Source organism: Eurosta solidaginis, chromosome 2, assembly GCF_040869045.1.
Source record: "Eurosta solidaginis isolate ZX-2024a chromosome 2, ASM4086904v1, whole genome shotgun sequence".
In the NCBI taxonomy this organism is placed as follows: Eukaryota; Metazoa; Arthropoda; class Insecta; order Diptera; family Tephritidae; genus Eurosta; species Eurosta solidaginis.
Window position 1 is genome coordinate 134,443,035 of NC_090320.1, and position 25,679 is coordinate 134,468,713.

The 25,679-nt window shown below is 38.0% G+C and overlaps 1 protein-coding gene and 1 pseudogene across 7 annotated transcripts in view; one reads left to right on the forward strand and one right to left on the reverse strand.

Annotated features, from left to right (window-relative positions):
* Positions 1-25,679, reverse strand: part of hgo (homogentisate 1,2-dioxygenase) — a 1,123,318-nt gene that overhangs the window by 539,550 nt on the left and 558,089 nt on the right. The gene's annotated exons all lie outside the window — the stretch shown is intronic.
* The window catches only part of LOC137239716 (AP-1 complex subunit beta-1 pseudogene), a 46,139-nt pseudogene continuing 29,314 nt past the window's right edge, over positions 8,855-25,679 (forward strand).

Genomic DNA, 25,679 nt, shown 5'->3' on the forward strand with positions numbered 1-25,679 from the left:
TGCTGTTATTTTTTCACGTGATTGTCATGACGAGGCATTTCGTTGTTAAACAGAATCTTGCCAAATGGAGAGACAGTGGAGCGTGAGTGGTTGGTGTGGAGTGCCAGTAGCAATGCTTTTTATTGCGTACCATGTCGTCTGTTAAGCACCAATACTTTAAATCGATTTGTTGTCCTGGCGGATATTCGCAATTCCAGATATGGAAGAAGCTATGCGATAAACTGCCATCACACGAAAATACTCAAGATCACATTAAATGTTATATTCGATGGCGATCTTTACAAAATCTAATTCAAAAGGAGGCTACAATTGATACACTTATCAATGAACAGCTAATCACTGAAACTCAAAAGTGGAAAGAAATTTTTTATAGAATTTTGCCGTCTATGTTCAAAATCTGTATACAATTTTCCCCAACATTTGTGTTGCTTTACGTATCTTTTGCACTATACCTGTCACTGTAGCTAGTGCAGAATGTTCCTTCAGCGTCCTTTCAAAAATCAAAAACTTTCGTAGATCGCGTTCATCTCAACAGCGAGTTTCAGGACTTACCACGCTTTGTGTTGAATCCGTTTTGGCAAGACAGTTACATTTTGATATTATTATGAAAAATTTTGCAGCGAGAAAAGCAAGAACCTTATATATTGAATAATTAAAATTCATTAAATTTATCAGAAATGTATTAAAATGTGACCAAATAACTAGAAAAGATTATTTGAAACAATATGTGGCTGTTAAAAGAGAATTGTATTGCTACGTTAAAATAAAATAGTATAAATAATAAATATTCTGTGCTAATTTTATTGTCAGCTCTTAGTCCAAAAATCATTTAGTTGATGTGGCAAAAATTTTGTTTCATGTAATCCATCAATAATGATTCATGAATGAGACGTCGTTAATTAAAATTAATCAAATGTATTAGGGGATTTTTTATAGAATGCCCTTAAATTGTTTAGTCCCGGGCCCGGATTTTCTCTCTACGGCCCTGGACCTGCGCGAAATCTTCGATATTTTAGAGCCCCGTGCTTGGACCCACGCCTTTTCCGCTTGGTCTCGCAAGCTTCAAGGGATGCTCCCTTTTTAGCTATTTCATCCGCTTTTTCATTCCCATATTTTCCTTTATGCATTATGACTCAATATAGATGTATGCTTCTCCCTGTCTCTATGCGATATAACTGCCTTAATTGCTGCTTGGCTGTCAATGTAAAAGTTGAAACGGCTGCAGTTTTCATGCAGGGTTTCCACTGTATGGGTTACGGCTAACACTTCTGCCTGAAAAACGCTTCAGTGATCTGGCAGCTTGAAGGATCTGTTTATTCGAGATCAGCGCAGTATACCGCAGACTCTATTCCTTCCACTAGTTTGGAACCATCGGTCTACACATGTATCACCTCGTCCGCAATTTGGTCACCTTTGTGCCAACCATCCACCTCTATTGTGGCTTTAAGGGCCCCTTCAAAGTGCAGATAGGGAATGAAGTAGTATGTTCGTCCTGTAATTAATGACGCTATACTTCTAATGACGTATGGTCTGCGCTCGTTGCAGCTGTAACTTTATGGCACCAGGTCTACAGGTGGAATTTGCAGAATAGCAAACAGTGCAGCCGTCGCGATGGGATTGTTTTCAGGGCTCCCGTAATGCAAAGCATTTAAAGATAGCATACCCCTATAATTTTTTGAGGCAAAATGAGTAAAAATATCCGCTAAAAACGTTGGCGATAACAGTTTTTTGAAAAAAAAATAAATAAAATATATATATATGGGGAAATCAGCCAAACTTTGGTTTTTTTGTAGAAAAAAAAATTTTTTTGAATCGTGGTATCACGCAAATATCTTTTTGTTAGGAACATTGAGGGGTAAATTGGAGCTATAGTGCATCGCTGTTACCCGTTTTACATAATGCCTCAAAAAGATATAGTCAAAAGATCGAGCAAAATATATATAAATTGAGGTGGCAATGTTAAATATACATTTATTTCAACACTTTTGTACCGATTATATCGAAATTTTAACAAAATATGGGGATATATGCAGCTGTTAGCTATGTAAAATTTTTTTTGATACACGAGACCCGGTTTTGTTGATATCGGTAAAAATATAAAACCGAATAACCGCCAAATATTTTTTACTGTAAAGTTTGCAACACATTTATTTTAACACCTTTCTACCGATTCTTTTGAAACTTTAAAAACATATAGACATGTGAACGAAGTATGTTAAGGTAAAAAAATTTTAATACCCGAGATCCGGTTTTGGAGATATTGATAAAAATATAAACCCGGAAAACCTTAAATTTTGTTACTTATTTAAACACTTCTTAACCGATTGTGTTGAAATTTTATCAGGATGTACATATCTATATAGGGTATATTCAGGTAAAATTTTGTTGATACCCGAAACCCGGTTTTAAAGATATCGGCAAAAGTATGAAATGGGGTAACCGTCAAATATTTCATACCCGTTTGTTAATTTTTTCTCTACACCACAGTAGTATACCATCAGTTGCCTCATCTTGGAATATTCACGTAAGGAAAGGATGTTTTTTATGAAATTATCGCCAAAAATTTTTATTTTTTTTTTTAATTTTTGTACCAAATTTGTGTTTCGTTTTATTTACTTTTAAATAAAACCAGGTTAAAAAAAAAATGTCTACACTTTTTGACGATTGCCAATTTTCGTCGGAAATTTCGTATATTTGCCCCATGTACAAACATCAATAACTTTCCTTGCGTGAATATTCCAAGATGAGGCAATTGATGGAATACTACTGTTGTGTAGAGAAAAAATTAACAAACGGGTATGAAGTGATAAAAGTAAAATTGTAGCTGTGCCCACAAAAAAACATGCTCCTGAAAAAAATTTACGCAACCAAGTGCTTCCACTTTTCTGCCTCTACCTTCAAAACTGAAAGGGGCAGATCGAATTTGAAGCTCCAGGTATTTTTAGTCCCTGATATGCTATTATCGTGCATAATCCAAATTTCAATACTCAGTTGCCTCAAAAAGCTATAAGCAAAAAACTGTCAATATTGAAAATGACAAAAATAAAAGTATCGCTAATTTGACTGATGATAGTTTTGTGTATTGAAGGGGCACATTAATTTTGCTCATACTTTTAGAATCTCCGTCTCAAAAACAACATTCAGTTTAAATTCCATAGCGTTTCAGCGATGCCTCAAAATTTTATCGAAAAAATTCAAAAAAAAAAAAATCAAAGGTATCGCTTGAAAAAGCGTAAAAATCAACGTTTTTTACGTTTCGAAGTTCTGCAAAAACTTACTATCTGTCTTGATTTTTAAGATCATCAGATCTGATAGTCAAAAGGTCAAACTTAATGTCCTTGTACTTTTTTCTGGCCTTAAGTTTTTTGCCCGTGTGTAAAACCAGAGTATCCAAAAAAGTAAAAGTTTCTGGGATTTGCTCATATATATCGCCAACGTTCCTGAGCGCAAATCCTATCGAAAAATCAATGGCGCGATATCGGTTAACTTTCCTCCATACAAATTGATCCACCCTAATACATATATCACTTTAAAATTTATTATTATTATTATTTATTAAGTAATATATACAAATATATAAAGAGTACTAGCAACTGTGGCCATCGACTCGACTTAAAATGGTAGTAAAAAATTATATATCTAAGATTGTATTGTACGCTCCAGTGAGCAGACGTGTTTTCAAGCGCTCTACAAAAAATCGTTTCAAAGTGCTTTTGCAATAATATTGAAAACTGGTGATAATTTCCATCTAAATCACAAAGACTTCCTTAGCCGGTGTTTTCCACATCTCAAGTTTCTGAATTTCTGTGTTCCTGCTGTTTTAGCTGTTTTAGCTGTCCACCACCGGAGCAAACGTCATTGTTTTTTATATTTTTTCAGTCGCTGTCGCCGTCTCTGCCTTCATTATTATTTTTTCTTTATCGGCACATTCCAAGGCAGAGATCTCTCAACTATACTGTGAACTTCCACTGGACAGTAGCTGTTTTACTGCAGTATTGAGAACATCAATTTGTTGAGTAATAACTCAGTTCAATTATGACCCGTGCAAAATCTGCTCGGCTGGAGGGAGCATCATCGAACAAATCTACACCTCAGTGAAAAATACGCAAGAGTGAAAAACCCTTCTCAGCGTGGCTACTACAACAAAAGAGGCCTCCAGCTGCGCGATATTGGTCATACGTCAAATGAGAGAGTATTTTTAAATGAGCGTCTCACTAAATCCAACCGTGAGACCATGCAGTTCGCTACACAGCTGAAAAAGCAAAAGCGCTTAATATCTGCATTCTCAGTGAGGGGAGAAATATTCATAGAATGCGGCCTGGGCAAATTGCAGTAAAAGTTCTTTGCAAAGAAGGCATCATAAAACTTATACAGAGTGCTAAGTGACTAGTACATACCTATTTTGTTTTAAGTATTTTAATTCTCGCTCATCTCCTATCTACTCTCTTTGCATATGTATTAGTACCATGTACGAAATTATTATTTAAGCTTTTGAAAACTCATTTCTTTTTGCTCTATTTTGCTCATATCCCGTTGCTTAACATGCTCTCTTGCACTATTATTTTTATACATACCACACTCAAATTGTTTGGCACTGTCTGCATTCTTAATGTTAGTTAATAATAATAATGCAAATTGCGGTAGGCCCAAAGACAATACTTTCAACATGATTCGTGTACTGGGCAAACAAAAGAACGGATTTAAAATATGTCACATCAATGCTCAAAGTCTCCCTATGAAAATTGATGAATTTAGATATCTTTTTGAATGTTTGAATGTAGATGTCGTGTGTGTATCGGAGACTTGGTTTTCAACATGTCATTGTGATGCTCCTTTCAATGTATCTGGGTATAAACTTTATCGCTCTGATAGGGCTGGGCATGGAGGTGGTGTAGCTATATATGTAAAAATGTGTATCTCGTCCAAACTCAAGTATGCTTCAGTATCTAATGAGTCTGTTGAACATATCTTTGTTGAAATATCGTCAGGATCGGGTAAAGTGCTTGTAGGGTGTGCTTGCAGACCTAACAAACAGGTTGATTACTGTCAATTCGTTGACTGCATTGAAAATATTATACTTGGCTACAGTAATATAGTCATAACTGGGGATTTAAATTGTGACTTGCTAACTGACACTAAACTCACTCTTTCAATGCAAACACTCGGTCTTCTACCTGTAAATTGCACATCAACCACACATTTTACACGGACCAGTAGTACCCTTTTAGATGTATTTTTTGTAGATTCAGGAACGAAGGTGCTTTTGTACGACCAACTATCAGTGCCAAACTTTTCTAAATATAATCTTATATTTCTCACGTATGACTTTCATATCTCCCATGATTTGATTTCGTTTACGTATCGTGATTTTGCACATATTGATTACCACCAACTAGAGATGGAAGTTGATTCGGTAGATTGGGGATTAGTCCAAACCCTAATATCAGCAGATGATCAGATAGAATTCCTCCAATCAAAAATCAATAATCTGTTTGAAAAGTTTGTGCCCTTAGTTTTGAAGTCAAAATGCGCCAAGAGCCGCCCATGGTTTAACCATCAAATAAAAGAGTTGATTGTTAAGCGTAATAAAGCGTATCTAAAATGGAAGCAATGCAGGTCTGAGGAGGCACACCATGATTTCAAATTTAAGAGAAGGGAAGTAACAAAAGCCATTAGACGTGAAAAGTTGGCGTTTTATGAAAGCCAATTCAACTCGGCCATAGGCTCCAGTCAAATATGGAAACGTATTCGTGAAATAGGTATTGGTGCTAAAAATTATTTCAATGATGAATCCCTGGACATCAACGACTTAAAAGAAAATTTTGTCGATTTGTCGGTATGTAATAGTAATATATGATATGGCCGTTACAATGAAAAAGGTAGTTTAGCTGCGTCTAATTTCAGTTTTAAGAGTGTTGATGAGTGCGATGTTGTTCAAGCTATACTTAGCATAAAATCTAACGCGACGGGTTTATACGGGATTCACCCGAAGTTTTTGAAGTGCTTACTCCCAAAGATCTTATCATACCTTACTTACGCTTTCAATACAGTTTTATTTACGTCGAGTTTTCCAGACTGCTGGAAAAAACTAAAATTATTCCGGTGAGGAAACCCAATGGCGATTTTAGGCCAATTGCCATCTTACCATTCCTATCTAAGGTTCTTGAACGACTAATGCACAATCAAATCTGTTACTTCATCAATAATAACTCACTGCTTAGCCACTATCAATCTGGATTTAGACATAACAGGAGCTGTACCACAGCCCTTCTAAAGGTCACCGATGATATAAGGTCAAACATGGAAAAAAATAACGTAACATTTCTAACTCTACTTGATCACTCTAAAGCTTTCGACACTGTAGATCACACACTTCTATGCATAAAACTCAATAAATTGTATAATTTCTCTTCATCGTCACTGAGCCTAGTTCAAACTTACCTTTTCGGTCGTTCACAAGCCGTAAGTATGGGAGACTCAACATCGGAACTTTTGAATGTAACAAAAGGTGTCCCTCAAGGATCAATTCTCAGTCCACTTTTATTTGTGCTTTATATAAATGATATCGTGGATGTTATAAAGCATTGTAACATTCATACCTATTCAGATGACGTTCAACTATATCTTGGTTGTCCCTTAGATTCCATAAATGCTTGCATTGGGAACATAAACACCGACCTAGATCAGATATACACTTGGGCCTGTCATAATGGCCTAGTCTTGAACCCAAACAAGTCCCAATGTATAGCAATATATAAAAACGATTTGAACTCGCAAATTTTCACGAGATAAAGTTGAATAACACTGTAGTAAAATATGTAGACACTGTAAAAAATCTGGATGTGGTTTTCAATAGAACGCTAACATGGACCAACCAAATAATCGCTAATGTAGGCCGCGTATATGAAATGCTGAGATCACGCTAAAGCGTATCTTATACCGAAATTGCTATATGGCTGTGAACTATATGCCGGTTGTGATAGCATGGGTAGGAGGAAACTTAATATCCTATACAACAACGTGGCTGGGTATATTTACAGTGTTAAACGTTATGATCACATCTCAATTTTTGATCTAAAAATATTTTCCATCTCATTTGAAAATCTCTTAAAACTCAGATGCTTAACATTGTTACATAAAGTCATAGTTACACATGAGCCAGATTATTTGAAGGAGCGTTTTAGTTTCCTGAGATCCTCTCGATCACTCGCTATCTGCATGAAATATACTTGCTCGGTTACCGAGCGACAGTTTTTTGTTGTCAGCGTTCGCCTTTGGAATAATCTACCAAAAGCGATTAGAAGTTTGAAAAACACAACCCGGTTCAAACACGCAGTTATGCAACACTTTGCCAAATGATTTGTATACCTCTCTCTCTATTTCTTCATTGTATACGTTTTTCACCTATTCTAAGTATTCCGAATATTGTTTTTCTTCAAATATTCTCTGGTTATATTCAGCTTAGTTATCTACTTAACTGGTTAAGGATTATTTTATTTTTGAGTATTTGTATGTGTTGTGTAAAATTATCACTTATTAACCAGGTAACCCGATGTGAAGGCCTACATGAATTGGTTTCAATATTATAAGTTTTTATTTAAAATGTTAAAATGTTAGTGTGTAAGATATCATTCACTGTAAATATAACCATTGGTTGTTGTGTGTGATTAAAGAATAAAGATAAAGATAAATAAAGATTATAATATTATTGGATAAATATATAGTAAATTAGTATGTGTTAAGAATGTATATTAATGTAAGAATATATCAATGTTGTTTCATATGACTTTTAAAAGTTTACATTCTGATACGAAATCGAAAATTTTGTTTACATTAGCGTGAGGTGCATCTTTTAGAAAGGTATAAGGGTTTGAAGAAATAAAGTGTTTTTGCCGTTGTCTCTCTAAAATTGGCGAGATATTAGTCGATGCCCTAGCCTTAAGCGGGTGAAAACGGTTGATTGATGACGTACCGGAGTACACTGTCTTTTTACATGTAGGATTGATGTTGGTGTATTTGTGACTGAAATTAAGCCACTCCATGTCTTTTTTCTGTAGTACTTATTTATTGATATGCTTAGTCAAATCCTTTTTAGCGAGCGAATCGAATTGAAATGTCGGCGCTGCTTCAAAGTAACTATCAGTATTAGAGCCATTTTCATTGCCAGTTAAGCCAACATGGCCAAGCACCCAACGGAGAAAAATTTTGTTTTTATACTTAATACATAAGTCTCGAATTACGGAAATAGTTGTGGAAAGATTGTAGATATTAATTACAGCTAGTAGACATGAAATGCTGTCTGTGCAAATGACAAATTTTCCTTTACTCTTAACTATGTTCCATAGCTTTGAGGACTGCAAATTATTCAGCATTGAATACCGAGGAGTATGAAAGAAGGATTCCTCCAGTGATAGTTTTTCGGTCTTCTCTAGTGACCACAAAGGAAGTGTTATTTTTCTTTGAACCATCAGTAAATATGGGCGAGCATTTAAGGGATTTGTATATATTTATGGTCTCCAAAAACCTTTTTTGATATACAACTTTATTTGTGCTTGCCTTTTTTAAACAGTGAAGCGATACATCAATGGATATTTTATTTAGTAGCCATACAGGTTGCACATTTATTTTAGGGCACTTTTTTGGAGGGGATGGAGCCAGGTTTAAAACAACGTTTGTGTCTTGATACTGCATCTAAGGTTTGGTGCATATTTTTATTGGGAGAATTAAATAATTTTCGAATAAGCTGCATTGTCGATTTATATATTCTTTCTTTTATGGATTGGTGGCCACTTTCAGCTAGGAAACACTTAGTTGCTGTCGTTGGAAAAGAGTTTATGCTTCGGCATACTGCAGTATGATATGGCGCTTCTATATGCTTGATGTTGGTATTGGCACACCATCCAAAGATAGGTAAGGCGTAATCAATTTTAGAGAGAATTAAGGCCCTTGTAAAATATATCAATGTATTAGTGTAAATAAATGACTTTTTACATATAAGATATTTGATTAAGTTTAATCTCCAAAAAAGGTTTTTATGAGAGAATTACATTGATGGTTAAAACTAAAACTCCTATCAAAATATAGATACTCCTAGAATTAAAAAAAAATTACGTTTCCAATTGTATTATTATCAAAAATGAGTTGAGGATAAGTACAAATTTTCTTTTTACAGATATGTAGTAATTTACATATAGATATCGAAATTGATGCGCCGGGTTTGATACCCCATTTTTTAAATTCATTAAGAACTTCGCAAAATTTATGTATTATTTACAAGTTGGGGGTTTTTATATTTGTGTGCATTATAGCATCATCGGCGTACATAGTTAATTTTATATTATTAATATTGATACATATATCATTTAATTTATCAAAAGCTATTATGAATAAAACGACCGATAGGGGCGAACCCTATGGAATGCCATTATGCATATTATGAAAATCGGATAAATTGTTATTTACACGAATACGAAAGCGTCAATGTGTCATGAAAGCCTTAACAAAAGTGAAGGCTTTCTGACCAATCTTCCATGCAGCAAGTTGTCGCCAAAATAGTGACGTGATTTTTGGTTCTTAGAGAATCCGACACGAAGTGTTGGATTTGTACCAGTGAATCCATTGTACTATGTTTTGTTATACTCAGTTGAGCAGAGCTCACAGAGTATATTAAGTTTGATTGGATAACGGTTGGTTGTACATATATAAAGGAATCGAGATAGATATAGACTTCCATATATCAAAATAATCAGGATCGAAAAAAAATTTGATTGAGCCATGTCCGTCCGTCCGTCCGTCCGTCCGTCAGTCCGTCCGTCCATCCGTTAACACGATAACTTGAGTAAATTTTGAGGTATCTTGATGAAATTTGGTATGTAGGTTCCTAAGCACTCATCTCAGATCGCTATTTAAAATGAACGATATCGGACTATAACCACGCCCACTTTTTCGATATCGAAAATTTCGAAAAACCGAAAAAATGCGATAATTCATTGCCAAAGGCGGTTAAAGCGATGAAACTTGGTAGATGGGTTGACGTTATGACGCAGAATAGAAAATTAGTAAGATTTTGGACAATGGGCGTGGCACCGCCCACTTTTACAAGAAGGTAATTTAAAAGTTTTGCAAGCTGTAATTTGGCAGTCGTTGAAGATATCATGATGAAATTTGGCAGGAACGTTACCACTATTACTATATATGTGCTAAATAAAAATTAGCAAAATTGGATGAAGAACACGCCCACTTTTTAAAAAAAATTTTTTTTAAATTCAAATTTTAACAAAAAAGTTAATATCTTTACTGTATATAAGTAAATTAAGTCAAAATTCAACTCCAGTAATGATATGATGCAACAAAATCCAAAAATAAAAGAAAATTTCAAAATGGGCGTGGCTCCGCCCATTTTCATTTAGTTTGTCTAGAATACTTTTAATGCCATAAGTCGAACAAAAATTTACCAATCCTTCTCAAATTTGGTAGGAGCATAGATTCTGTGACGGTAACTGTTCTCTGTGAAAATGGGCGAAATCGGTGGAAGCCACGCCCAGTTTTTATACACAGTCCACCGTCTGTCCTACCGCTCGGCCGTTAACACAATAACTTGAGCAAAAACCGATATATCTTTACTAAACTTAGCCCACGTACTTATCTGAACTCACTTTATCTTGGTATAAAAAATGGCCGAAATCCGACCATAACCACGCCCACTTTATCGATATCGAAAATTACGAAAAATGAAAAAAAATGCCATAATTCTATACCAACTACGAAAAAAGGGATGAAACATGGTAACTGGATTGGTTTATTGACGCAAAATATAACTTTGGAAAAAACTTTGTAAAATGGGTGTGACACCTACCATATTAAGTAGAAGAAAATGAAAAAGTTCTACAAGGCGAAATCAACAGCCCTTGGAATCTTGGCAGGAATACTGTAAGTGGTATTGCATATATAAATAAATTAGCAGTACCCGACAGATGATTTTCTGGATCACCTGGTCCACATTTGGGTCGATATCGCGAGAACGCTTTCACATATACATCTAAGGGCCACTCGCTTTTAAAACCCTCATAAATACTTTTAATTTGATATCCATATCGTACAAACACATTCTAGAATCACCCTGGCCCACCCTAATGGCGATATCTCGAAAAGGCGTCCACCTATAGACCTAATGCCCACTCCCTCTTAAAATGCTCAGTAACACCTTTCGTTTGATACCCATATCGTACAAACATTCTAGAGTCACCCCTGGCCCACCCTAATGGCGATATCTCGAAAATGCGACCACCTATATACCTAATGTCCACTCCCTCTTAAAATGCTCAGTAACACCTTTCGTTTGATACCCATATCGTACAAACATTCTAGAGTCACCCCTGGCCCACCCTAATGGCGATATCTCGAAAAGGCGTCCACCTATAGACCTAATGCCCACTCCCTCTTAAAATGCTCAGTAACACCTTTCGTTTGATACCCATATCGTACAAACATTCTAGAGTCACCCCTGGCCCACCCTAATGGCGATATCTCGAAAAGGCGTCCACATATAGACCTAATGCCCACTCCCTCTTAAAATGCTCAGTAACACCTTTCGTTTGATACCCATATCGTACAATCATTGTAGAGTCACCCTTGGTCCACCTTTATGGCGATATCTCGAAAAGGCGTCCACCTATAGAACTAAGGATTACTCCCTTTTAAAATACTCATTACCACCTTTCATTTGATACCCATATCGTACAAACACATTCTAGAGTCACCCTGGCCCACCCTAATGGCGATATCTCGAAAAGGCGTCCACCTATAGACCTAATGCCCACTCCCTCTTAAAATTCTCAGTAACACCTTTCGTTTGATACCCATATCGTACAAACATTCTAGAGTCACCCCTGGCCCACCCTAATGACGATATCTCGAAAAGGCGTCCACCTATAGACCTAATGCCCACTCCCTCTTAAAATGCTCAGTAACACCTTTCGTTTGATATCCATATCGTACAAACATTCTAGAGTCACCCTTGGTCCACGTTTATGGCGATATCTCGAAAAGGCGTCCACCTATAGAACTAAGGATTACTCCCTTTTAAAATACTCATTACCACCTTTCATTTGATACCCATATCGTACAAAAACATTCTAGAGTCACCCCTTTCCCACCCTAATGGCGATATCTCGCAAAGGCGTCCACCTATAGACCTAATGCCCACTCCCTCTTAAAATGCTCAGTAACACCTTTCATTTGATTCCCATATCGTACAACTAGAGACACCCCTGGTCCACCTTTATGGCGATATCTCGAAACGGCGTCCACCTATGGAACTAAGGATCACTGCTTTTCAAAATATTCATTAACAGCTTTCATTTGATACCCATATCGTACAAACATATTCTAGAGTCACCCCTGGTCCACCTTTATGGCGATTTCTCGAAAAGGCGTTCACCTATAGAACTAAAGCCCATTCCCTTTTAAAGTACTCATTATCACCTTTCATTTGATACCCATATCGTACAAACACATTCTAGAGTCAGCCCTGGTCCACCTTTATGGCGATATCCCTAAATGGCGTCCATCCATAGAACTATGGCCTACTCTCTCTTAAAATACTCTTTAATACCTTCCATTTGATACACATGTCATACAACCACATTCCAGGGTTACCCTAAGTTCATTTTCCTACATGGTGATTTTCCTTATTTTGTCTCCATTGCTATCAACTGAGTATGTAATGTTCGGTTACACCCGAACTTAGCCTTCCTTACTTGTTTTGAAAGCTGTTTGCGTGTGGCTGATCGAGTTGTTTTTCTCGATAAACCACATCAAACGCTTGGCAATTATTTTTTCCATGATTTTGCTTATACAGGACAGGAGGAATATGGGTCTGTAGGAAGTGGTAAGGTGGGGGGATTATTAGGTAGAGGGATTGGAATGACGGTGGCTGTACGCCATACTTGGGGAAATAAGCGTTCATTATAGATTTTATTATAAAAATCTAGTAATTTTATTTTTGCTATCTCAGGTAAATTCAGAAGCATTACATAAGAGATGCGGTCTGAACGGGAGATTTTCTTTTGGCGTGTTTCAGGGTTGATTCCAATTCACATAAATTAATTTTGTTTTCAACATACCGTGCTGGTGGAGAAAGGCTAAGTGGAGAATACGTTTCAGAGAGCCAACGTGTTTTTTCACGGTTGAATGCCTCTGAAAAGTTCTTGTCATCTGAGTAATCAGACCAAAGCTTCGCGAAAGTCTCAGCCATGAATAAAGAGTTCGTCAAAAGAGACTGATTGTGCTGAATACAACTTATAGTTTAGTTTGAAGTACTTGAAAGTGACTTTATATCCTTCCCAGACTTTCTCTGGCGGCGAAAGTGGAGAAATCTTTGAAGTAAAACTCTCAAAACTTTTTTTCTTTGCTTCTTTTACCGCTCTCTTGAACATGGCATTAGACTTCTTGTAATTTATTAAATTCTCGTCAGGCATACATAGGTTGTAGGCTTTCCAATATTGATTTTTTTTTTCCTCACGAAGATTTTGTAAGTTCTTAGACCACCAAATGGGGAAAGTCTTGGATGAACTAGCTTTAGTTTGAGGAATGGATTTGTTGGCTGCAGAACGGATAATCTTTGTGATAATTGCTATTTCTTTGTTTACGTTTTGGAATGGCTCTAAGAAATTATTGGTAATTGTATTAGTGAATTGTGATTGATATAAATCCCAATTGGCAAGGCCGCTTTTGAATTTGGGGATATGTTCGACCTTTTGAAAGTTAATATTAGTACGAATAGAAATATATATATGGAAATTATCTCTACCCCTAAGTATCGAGAAAATTTTCCATTTGGTTCTGGGATAAAGTTGTGGGGAAATTATAGAAAGATCAACATGTGCGAAAGATGAGTGCGTAGAAAAATGAGTAGGTGATCGATCATTAAAAAGCATAAGTTGTTGTTGGAGTATACAACTTTATAGAATTTGGCCTTTCTTATTTGATTTGGGTGATCCCCAGAAAGGGCTCCATGCGTTGAAGGACCAGTCCACAGGATTGAGGAAATAAATTTGAAAAACAAATTATTTAGTTCCGCTATTGAAAATACTTGCTCTGGGGGTATATATGTGTTTTTAGTGATAGAACTTTTAAAAAAAAGTATCGATACCGGTACTCTTATAAATTAAAAGTATTGATGCTAGTACTCATACTGAGTAAAGAGTATGGAATCCAAGTGTGTATTTCGGAAGTTTTATCAAAAGAGAAAACACTTTTTTTTTAAATGAGATCTTATGTTTTGAATTTAGAAGAAACCAAGTACGGAAGTTAAAGTTGGGACTAAACCGAACACTATATCTATGCTCTTACATATATTTTAAGGAAACGTCACGAACATTAAATTATTTAAAAGATTTTTGATCGACTTATGGCGATATATATTTTTTTTTTCCAAAAAACTGTTATCGCCAACGTTTCTAGCGGACATTTTGGGGTCGGACAGGGTATACCGTAGGGCGGGTCGATTTAAAAATCGCTCATTGCTCTGTGAAAATCGTATTCTAGGGATCATAATAAGAAACTTTGCCGAAGGAACCATATCTCTAAAACGAACTCTGATGCCCCCCTTTGGGTCGAACTTTTGGGTAGGGGCAATTTCAATTCTACCTGCTGTGTCTTGTGGTGGCTTAAAAAAAATAACACAAGCAATTTTACGATCTGCAATTGTGTCACAGTGATACCTTCATTTTTTAAAACGGTTGAATAAAAAACCCACACAACTATGTTTACGACATGCAAATGCATCACAGTGATGCCTTGGTTTTAAAAGGGGGTTGTAAAAACGCTAATTTCTATTAATTTTTTTAATTTCTTTTCTATTACTAAGTTAAATTCATTTTTTCATTTACATATGTTCTGACTAAATACATTTCTAAAGAGAAAAATAAACTCCAAAAAGAAAAAAACGTGGGCATTTCCAAGTGGGATTTTTCCAAATGTTCCCCTACGACCCAAAAGGGGGGGGGGGGGACATCAGAATGCGTTTTAGAGGTAAGGTTCCTTCGGCAAAGTTTGTTATTTTGATCTCTAGAATATGATTTTCACAGAGCAATGGGCGATTTTTTTGCTTCCCCACAAATCGACCCGGCCTAGTATACATGAAAATTTTACAATCAAATGAAAATTTTTTTAGTAGGTCATGAAAAAAACCTTAAAAATCAAAGTCGAAAAAAAGCCAAAAAAATTAAATTATTTTTTTGGGTATGCGTAGTGGACATTTTTTTCCTGAGCCCAAATCCTATCGAAAAAGCGATGGCGCAATATCGGTTAATAAATCGACCCAGTCTAAAATGTATATATAGACATACTTTTTATGTATATGAAATATAACGAATATAATGAATTTGATCTAACTTATCAATTTTCAAGTAATTTTTCAACCGGACTAGGACTAATATGTTAACTAGTAGGATGTTGATGCAAATATCGACTAGTATGTCAACTGGTATTACAATGATGCATAGACTGGGTAGTATGCCAACTGGTATGTTGATGTTGAATACACTAATATGTCAATTGGTATGAAATTGGTGTATATAATAAGTAGTATGCCATCTGGTATAATGCTGGCGCAAAGGCTAACTAGTATGTATATTGGTATGCCCCTGATGGGCATGCTGACTAGTATGGCATCTAGAACGATGTTGGTGTATTTAATGCTAGTTGGTAAATTGGTATGACGTCGATGCAGAGACTGGCAATTGATATTTCGTAGGACATCGCCGTGTTAAAAATACCACTTGTTAATATGGAAAAATTACAGAACTCATAAGAGTTGGGATTTTTGGCAAACTAGTATTCCTCTAGTATACAACTCCAGAGTTAATATTGTAACGAATTTACTGAAATTCCTCTTATTTGCAACCTCTTGCTAACTTTCGTATCGCTAAACTGTTGAATAAAATAACTCCAATATTCAATAATGCAAAATGGTCTTTATTAGACTACTTTGAAAATACTTCACAACAACACTTATACTTCGCAACCAATAGCGTGCTTAAATCAAACTGATTGCTCATGCCTCAGCTTGTGCTGCTTTTATACTCTTCTGTTTCCTCGTTCGCATACTTCTAGGCGTTTCTTCTTCTAGAATTTTCTACTTGATTACCAGCTTTAAACTTACCAGCTATAAACTACAAATGCAAGTTTATAGCTTTTTGCATAGCAATATGCGCGTATATGTGTGAGTAATACTTCTACCAATTATTGCATACTTTTGTGAGTATCTCAGATATATGCATATGTTTGTGCGTATCTCTCCGCTGCTTGTATGTGCATATGTGTAGACATAATGATTGATTTGTTTGTGTACATACATACCAGTGACTGCTTAGTATCATCTTAGATGATAGTATCCCTTATTGTTGTTAATATTCATCACACTGCCCTCCACCTAAGTCTGGTCGTCCCGATCCGAAAAATCTCTCGATCTAAACGTTGCTAGCATCTCCAAATGAACCACCCTTCTATTTCGTTGTTTTCGGTTTGTATGCGGTAGATGGTATCACTGATATTCTTCACAACTTTGTACGGGCCTTCCCAACTGCACAAAAATTTGGATGGGTTGTATAGCAGTACCAAATCTCCCTCCAAGAAACCTTCCGAATTATAGTCCTTGTCGTACCTGTCTTTCATCCTACTACTCATTACCCTGGACAGTCCTCACACTATGTTCTTTGGCCAATTAACTACTTCGCAGAGCTTGATCTTGACGGACTGGCTTTGCATCATCAGTATCGTCTTGACGTTTCACAACAGTAGTGCGCGCTGGCCTGGAACCAACCTTACATTCTCTCTGGGAAATTCTCTCGTTTGTTTTAGTGCGTCCTTTAGGGTTTGTCAATTCCAGTGTTTCTCTCGCAGGTATTTTTAGTTTTGATTTGTTTGGCACATTCATTACATAAACCTTTGCCCGATTTACTTTCTTTGACTTTTGTGGTCTCTGTTGAATCTGCTCCACCAGCACTCGCTTACTGCTGAACCCTTTCCCCAAACTGTAGTTAAGTGGTATATCCTGGTTTTTATAGCGCATAATCCTTCTCTGCATATCGATCCTGATGTGATAGTCAATTAAGAAGTCCACTCCCAATATGACTTCTTCAACAATCTCCGCCACAACGAATTTGTGTAGAATCGTGACCTTTCCAATTAAGACCCCACATACCACTTCCCCTTGAACTTGGTTATACTCGCAAGTGATCGTACGCAATCTTCCTCCAGGTAACGGTTTTTTTCTCCTGTTGACCAAGTCAGATCGGATTAAGGAATGAGATGCGCCCGTATCTACCGTCAGTACACGCTCCTTGCCACCCACATTGTCTCTGACGGTAAGACTGCTTGATTTCCTTCCAAATTGCGACACAGATATCACAGGACATTCAATAGCTGGATCTAGCTCTCGATCTCTATATCTGAGTCGCCTTGCTCATCCCCTCCAGCTTTGTTGTTAAGACCACCCACGCTGTTGAAACCACTAGGATCAAGATCGCAAAGACGTGCAATGTGATCGGACTTCCCGGATTTTAAGTATTTGATAACTTTTTCACTCCGATTTTGCGATCCTTTCAGCGCCTCCAATATTGTGTTCACCCAGTCTGGCTTTTCTACGTCCACACGGCGTGTTTTGAAAACTGGCTTACACAGAAGCGACGCTGTTCCTGAATCAGAGCATGTGAAACCGTTTCTGTGAATGTAGGTTTTGGGTTTGCGTGTGTCGCTCGCTTCGTTTCGATATCCCGTATTCCATTAATTAAAAAAAAAATAATAAAAAATCCATTAATTAAGCTCTGGATTTTTACTCTTTCGGTGTATTCCACGGCTGCCCCCGCCTTCGCGAAATGTGCCAGCCTTTCAACATCCAACGCAAACCCTTGCAATGTTTTACCAGCCCTCTGGAAGCGGTTCAGTAACTCCATTTGGAATATCTATTTCCTCTGTTCGCTTCCGTAACGTCGCTCGACAGAGGCCATCAATGCTTCATAACTGTTTCGTTCGTACTCTGGAATAGTCTGTAAGATTTCCGCTGCGGGCCCTTTCAATACCACGAATAGTGCAGCAACTTTATCTTCCGCCTTCCAGTTGTTCACTGCTGACGTCTTCTCAAATTGCAGCTTAAATACTTGGAAAGGAACAGAGCCGTAAAAAGATGGAGATTTTACCTTCAGATTGCTTGCTGAAACAGTTGGGCGATTTATTTGCAGCTTCTGTATACGACCTCTCAATGTTTCAATCTCGGCATCGATTTTGTCCTCCAGTTGTAAAATGTTTGTATCTTGTGCCTCCAGCTTTGATGATACACTTATCTGCGAGCCTCTTGTATTTTCAACTGTTCAGCCAACTGAGATGTCATATATATCTTCTGTTCTTCCAGTTGAGTTTCCATCTGGGATGTAATCTGTGTCGACATTTCTGAAATGCGTGCCTCCTGTATTTCCAATTGTGATGCCATACATGTCTTCTGTTCTGCCAGTTGAGATGATACTGTCGATGTTTTAGAAGATATTGCAGCCAAAATCGTGTTCGAGTCTGTGCTCGTTACTGTCTGCGATGTTTCGTTTTTCACTTTAATTTTTGTTGTTGTCTCTTCCCCATCAGGATGGAAGACATCATCGTCCACATTAATTCCTTCCGACTCCATAGCGTCTCGTAGCCGTGCTTGAAGTTCGATCTTATTGCCGGTTGTATTCAATCCACTGTTCTCCAACTCCTCTTTCAGTTCCTGGATCCTTAATTCACTTAATTTGCCATTCCCAAGTTTTATTCGCAATCTTCGGAATTTATTCAACAATTCCTTTTCTGACACCAATTGTAACGAATTTGCTGAAATTCCTCTTATATGCAACCTCCTGCTAACGTTCGTATCGCTAAACTGTTAAATAAAATAACTAAATTATTCAATAATGCAAAATAGTCTTTATTATACTACTTTGAAAATACTTCACAATAACATTTATACTTCGAAACCAATATCGTGCTTAAATCAAATTGATTACTCATGCCTCAGCTTGTGCTGCTTTTATACTCTTCGGTTTCCTCGTTCGCATACTTCTAGGCATTTCTTCTTCTAGAATTTACTACTTAGTTACCAGCTATAAACTTACCAGCTATAAACTACAGATGCACGTTTATAGCTTCTCGCATAGCAATATGCGCGTGTATATGTGAGTAATACTTCCAGCAATGATTGCATACTTTTGTGAGTATCTCAGACATATGCATGTGTTTGTGCATATCTCTCCGTTGCTTCTGCGCTGCTTGTATGCGCATATGTGTAGACATAATGATTGATTTGTTTTTCTACATACCAGTGACTGCTTAGTATCGGCTTAGAGATGATAGTATCCCTTAGTGTTGCTAATATTCGTCACAATATGAAGGAATAAAAAAAAAGGTTGTTAAGAAGTTTTTGAGAATTATTTGATTTTTCAACTAAATTTTTCCATATCAATTTTTATTTTTAAATATATAAGCATTGGAAAGTAATAAGGAGAACAGTTCGAAAATCAGCGAAAATTAACGATTTTCCATAGAATGCTCGCACTACCGACTTTGTCATTGTATGAACTTCTAAGCCAGATTTTTATTCGCCGCACGTAAGCAAAATATGTCTAAGCACTAGCGGTTGTGGCTACCGATGTGCCAAATATGAAATAAACACGCAAAAAACACTTTATCAGAAGATACTCAGCTACCGAGAACCTAGCTGATGAAGAACTGAAATTCAGAAACATGTCCTAGTAACCATCGCCGTTTGTAAACTTTGCAATTTTTCTCTAATATCAATAACAAAACAAAATGTTTAGTTAGGTGTATGTGCTGTGTGTTCATTCAGAACCGAATGTGGTTTACTAATCGCTTTGTGTGGCTGACTGGGGTAGGTAATAATCCGTAATTTTAGCGCTCGACCTTCTTTGTGGGTTTGTTGTTTTGGTGTGTTAATGGTTTTGTGTTTATTTGTTGTTGTGTGTTTGCCTGTGTGATTACTTTGTTTCTTATAAACAAGTTTTAAAGGTTCAAATATTGTGTCAGAAATTGTGTTTATCTGTTCTTTTATTATTCTACCGTCGCATGTTTTCTGTTTGTAGATTTCCATGTTTTAGAGTACGTTGAGACGTCGGCCTTTTGCTTGTATGTGAAGAACCCTAACTGTTTTATTGATGTTTGCTGGGAAACATTCATTTTCGACCATGTGATTCGCGAACTTAGACTCGGGTATAATGTTTGGATTCCGTATTTTTTGGTTGTAATCTCTAATATGTTCTCTGAACCTCGTTCTTATTTGCCGTCCTGTTTGTCCAATATAACTGTGCTGGCATCCGCAGGTTAGCTTTTGTACTCCGTGGCTGCTAAACGGATCCACTGAGTTAGTGTTAGTTCTTAGTTTTCGCCCTAGATTGTTCGATGTTTTGAATGCTGTGTTAATGTTGTATTTTTTAAAGAAGTTTGCCAATTTATATTTTGCTTTTCCAGTATATGTCATAGTCGTCCAGCTATTATTTTCCTTTTCGGAGGAATCAACTATCTAGACCTCACGATAAATATTAATAAAGAAGCCAAAAGATTTAGCTATGACATATATAGAAAGCCTACGGCCACCGACACCATAATACATTATACCTCAAATCACCCCCAACAGCATAAAAATGCAACATTAAGGTACTTGGTACATAGACTTGAAAGAACACCTCTTACACAAGAGGCATATAAGAGAGAACTTGAGGTCATATATAATATCGCTGCAAACAACGGATATAAAAAAGGACTACGATAAGCTCAGAAGGACAAATGGAGGACCAAAAAGAAATAATGAAAAGGAAAATAATAGCTGGACGACTATGACATATACTGGAAAAGCAACATATATATTGGCAAACTTCTTTAAAAAATACAACATTAACACAGCATTCAAAACATCAAACAATCTAGGGCGAAAACTAAGAACTAATACTAACTCAGAGGATCCGTTTAGCAGCCACGGAGTATACAAGCTTACCTGCGGATGCCAGCATAGTTACATTGGACAAGCAGGACGGCAAATAAGAACGAGGTTCAGAGAACATATTAGAGATTACAACAAAAAAAATACGGAATCCAAACATTATACCCGAGTCTAACTTCGCGAATCACGTGGTCGAGAATGACGCCGACGTCTCAACGTACTAGAAAACATTGAAATATACAAACAGAAAACATTCGATGTTAGAATAATAAACGAACAGATAAACACAATTTCTGACACAATATTCGAGCCTTTAACACTTGTTTATAAGAAACAAAGTAATCACACAGGTACAACAGACAAGCACACAACAACAAATAAACACAAAACAATTAACACACCAAAACAACAAACCCACAAATAAGGTGAAGCGACTAAAATTACGGATTATTACCTAACACAGTCAGCCACACAAAGCGATTAGTAAACCACCCTCGGTTCTGAATGAACACACAGCACATACACATAACTAAATATACACAAGCATCAATTTTGACAATACCTGCTCATGTACCTACGAACTATAAACACAGGACAAACGACAACAACAGATCAGAACGAAAATCGACACTGATGATGGCACAACGCCGAAACCGGTTTGTCTCAAAACAAATTTGACAAGGGATCACGGAAAATCGTTCCAATATACATCAAGCAAAATGTTATGAAGCAATATGAGCAAGTCCCGCTAATTAAATACAGATGAAAATAAACAGGTAAGGAAGTCTAAGTTCGGGTGAAACCGAATATTACATACCCAGCTTATACCTGAAATGCTGTTGTTGTTTGTTTTGTGTGCTTAATAGTGTTAAAAGGCTGCGCAATAATTCATATACATATGGTTCTATTCTGATCTAATTTTTCTTCGATTTATGGCTCCCGAAACATAGAAAATTGCTTAGTCATAAAAGGTACGGTGCCACGCCCATTTTTTTAAATTTGAAGTTTTCCCTATTTATTATTATAAATCCACTTGGGAAATGAAATACCATTGATATAAGGCTTTTTTTGCAAAGATATAGCTTATTTTATTCGTCCACGACCCTTTTAAAAATTATTTATATAAAAGTAGGACTGGTCCTTAACATATTTCGTTAATTTTCCTTCAAAGCATTCCTTATAGTAAAGGCAACCTCTCTGCCGAATTTTGTTACGATAGGTTTAACGATTTTTGATTTATGATTAATAATACTTGTAAAATTTATTTTATCACATGTGGGCGGCCCATTTTAAACCATTTTTTTATACTCAGTTGAGCAGAGCTCACAGAGTATATTAAGTTTGATTGGATAACGGTTGGTTGTACAGGTATAAACGGATCGAGATATATATAGACTTCCATATATCAAAATCATCAGGATCGACAAAAAAATTTGATTGAGCCATGTCCGTCCGTCCGTCCGTTGACACGATAACTTGAGTAAATTTTGAGGTATCTTGATGAAATTTTGTACGTAGGTTCCTGAGCACTCATCTCAGATCGCTATTTAAAATGAACGATATCGGACTATAACCACGCCCACTTTAATATAAATTAGCAAAATCGGAGAAGGACCACGCCCAAAAAGATTTTTTTTTAAGTAAAATTTTAACAAAAAATTTAATATCTTTACAGTATATAAGTAAATTATGTCAACATTCAACTCCAGTAATGATATGGTGCAACAAAATACAAAACTAAAATAAAATTTCAAAATGGGCGTGGGTCCGCCCTTTTTCATTTAATTTCTCTAGGATACTTTTAATGCTATAAGTCGAACAAAAATTTACCAATCCTTTTGAAATTTGGAAGGGGCATAGATTTTATGACGTTAACTGTTTTCTGTGAAAATGGGCGAAATCGGTTGAAGCCACGCCCAGTTTTTATACACAGTCGTCCGTCTGTCCTTCCGCATGGCCGTTAACACGATAACTAGAGCAAAAATAGACACATCTTTACTGAACTTAGCTCACGTACTTATCTGAACGACCTTTATCTTGGTATAAAAAATGAACGAAATCCGACTATGACCACGCCCACTTTTTCGATATCGAAAATTACGAAAAATGAAAAAATGCCATAATTCTATACCAAATACGAAAAAAGGGATGAAATGAAACATGGTAATTGGATTGGTTTATTGACGCGAAATATAACTTTAGAAAAAACTTTGTAAAATGGTTGTGACACCTACCATATTAAGTAGAAGGAAATGAAAAAGTTCTGCAGGGCGAAATAAAAAACCCTTGAAATCTTGGCAGATATTACATATATAAATAAATTAGCGGTATCCGACAGATGATGTTCTGGGTCACCCTGGTCCACATTTTGGTCGATATCTGGAAAACGCCTTCACATATACAACTACCACCACTCCCTTTTAAAACTCTCATTAATACCTTTAATTTGATACCAATATCGTACAAACGCATTATAGAGTCACCCCTGGTCCACCTTTATGGCGATATCGCGAAAAGGCGTCCACCTATAGAACTAAGCCCCACGCCCTTTTAAAATACTCATTAACACCTTTCAAATGATACCCATATCGTACAAATATATTCTAGAGTCACCCCTGGTCCACCTTTATGGCCCATTTGTTTGCGGATAGTACAGCGTCGTACGCAGGTGTTTAATACCGAGAGTTTTCATAAGTTGTCGAAAAACTGAGCTCTCGAACAGCTGGCCGAGGTCCGAGGTAATATCGACGGGTACTAAAAAATTGGCGATCCAACCATTATTCAATGCGTTGGACACTGTCTTGTCGGGCATCGGAATAGCCTCTGGCCTTCGGTTAAAACGCTCTACTATCGTGAGGCAGTATCGGAATCCAGCAGATATGGGGAACGGGCCAACGATATCGCCGATTATATGGGCGAATCGCTGAGATGGTGTTTCCTGTCTGAAAAGTGGAGTTACGCAGTGGCGATGAATATTGTTTCGTTGGCAGGCCGTGCAGTTCTGAGCAAACCGTCTGCTGTCACGTTGGATTCCTGGCCAGACGTATCGTTCATACATTAGTCGAGCCGTCGCTTTAGGCCCACGGTCGTTGGAGCAGAGGAGGTTCGGCAGGACGGTTAAACGGTCGGGTAACGGACGGATTAGTACGACGGTATGGAAGAAGCGGCGGGGTAGAAGCAGCGGCTTAACGGCGGTAGGGTGGCGGATGGCCAACGGACGTCGTGGCAGCGGCTTAACGGCGGTAGGATGGCGGACGGCCAACGGTTGCCGTAGCAGCGGATTAACGGCGGCAGGATGGCGGCGGCTGATGGCGACAGGACGGCGAATGGCCAGTGGTTGGTGTTGCAGCGGTAGCACCAACAAGGCGGGATCGGCACGGCGGGAGAATGGCGGACGGTCAACCGTCGGCGTAGAGCCGGCAGGATGAACGCAGCGGCGTCACCAGAGAGGCGACGATGCGACGGCAGCGGACTACGGAGCGCGTACCAGGGCCGGGGTGAGAGGGGAAGCAGGCGGGCAATGGTGTTTACCTGGAAAGCATCGGCTCGTTCCGGGCGGGATCGGTTGACGGTATCGGCGGGATCGGATTGATCGGGAGTCTTCGGTATAATCGACAGTAGGCGGGTTCGGTCACCTGGGGAAGAGACTGTGAGGACTAGTTAGTGCCGACTTCACCGCTGGACACCCCGGCCGCTCTACTTGCACGCTAGATAGAAGGTGCTTAAGGGGGCGGGACTTTACCAGCTGGGACACCGCGGATCGATCCGTGGGCGGAGGGGAAGTGTACCTTAACGGCACAGCGGTAGCCCCTTGTGCGCACGCATCGGTCCACGGCAAAGCCAGAGCTGAGGGGAGGGGTGATATAGCCATTAAGGCGTCGGGCCGCTCAACACCCAGGGGGACGACGGGTGGCAATAGCATAAAGGCATCCGCGCTTTTCGTCCTTACCTGGGTGAAGGGTGACCCGCGCCATGACAGCGCCCCTTCCACTTAGCTGGAGTGGCAATTTTGTTTTTAAAAAGACAACCACTTCCGCTGGCTCACCTGCGAGGACTGAATTGCAAAATGCAAATTCGCTGTTTTTATACGAATGGTGCCGCAAACTGGTTGAGAAACCAATACACCATTATTGTGATTTTCTTTTGTGGTGTGTTGACGAAACATACCATTGGTTTGCCATCAGTCGTTGGTAGCGTGTGCTTATTTACCATAGTGGTTGTTGGCTATGCCATTGAAAAAGAAACACAGGGGGGTTCAGGTTTAAGTGAAAAAGGAAGTACAGGGGGTTAATGTTATTGTAGCGCTACGTTACAGTCCCCCTCCCACTTCGGTTGACGGAAAGCTGCGGAAAGCTCGTGTTGTGATTTCATCATGGCCATCAAGTATTCGGCAAAATGTGGACCGAAAAAAGTCGGTTCCCTTTGCATATTTACTCGGTTGGTGGCCACTGTTACTGCCCCCCCCCGTGTGCACCGCTCTGACGTCGCTTTATTTCGCCGAAGTTTATGCCTGCTGAAGATGCTTTTGTACCCTTTTTGCTGACCATATTTACTGCAAGTGCCATTTGTGGAATCTCCTACTCCCATGCGCGGTGGTCGCTCAGGAACGGTGCTAACGTTTTTCCGCCGAACTGATTCCCATTGTCGGTGAGAAGGGTTTTCGGATAGCGAAGTCGGTATATGACTTTTTCTTGTAGCG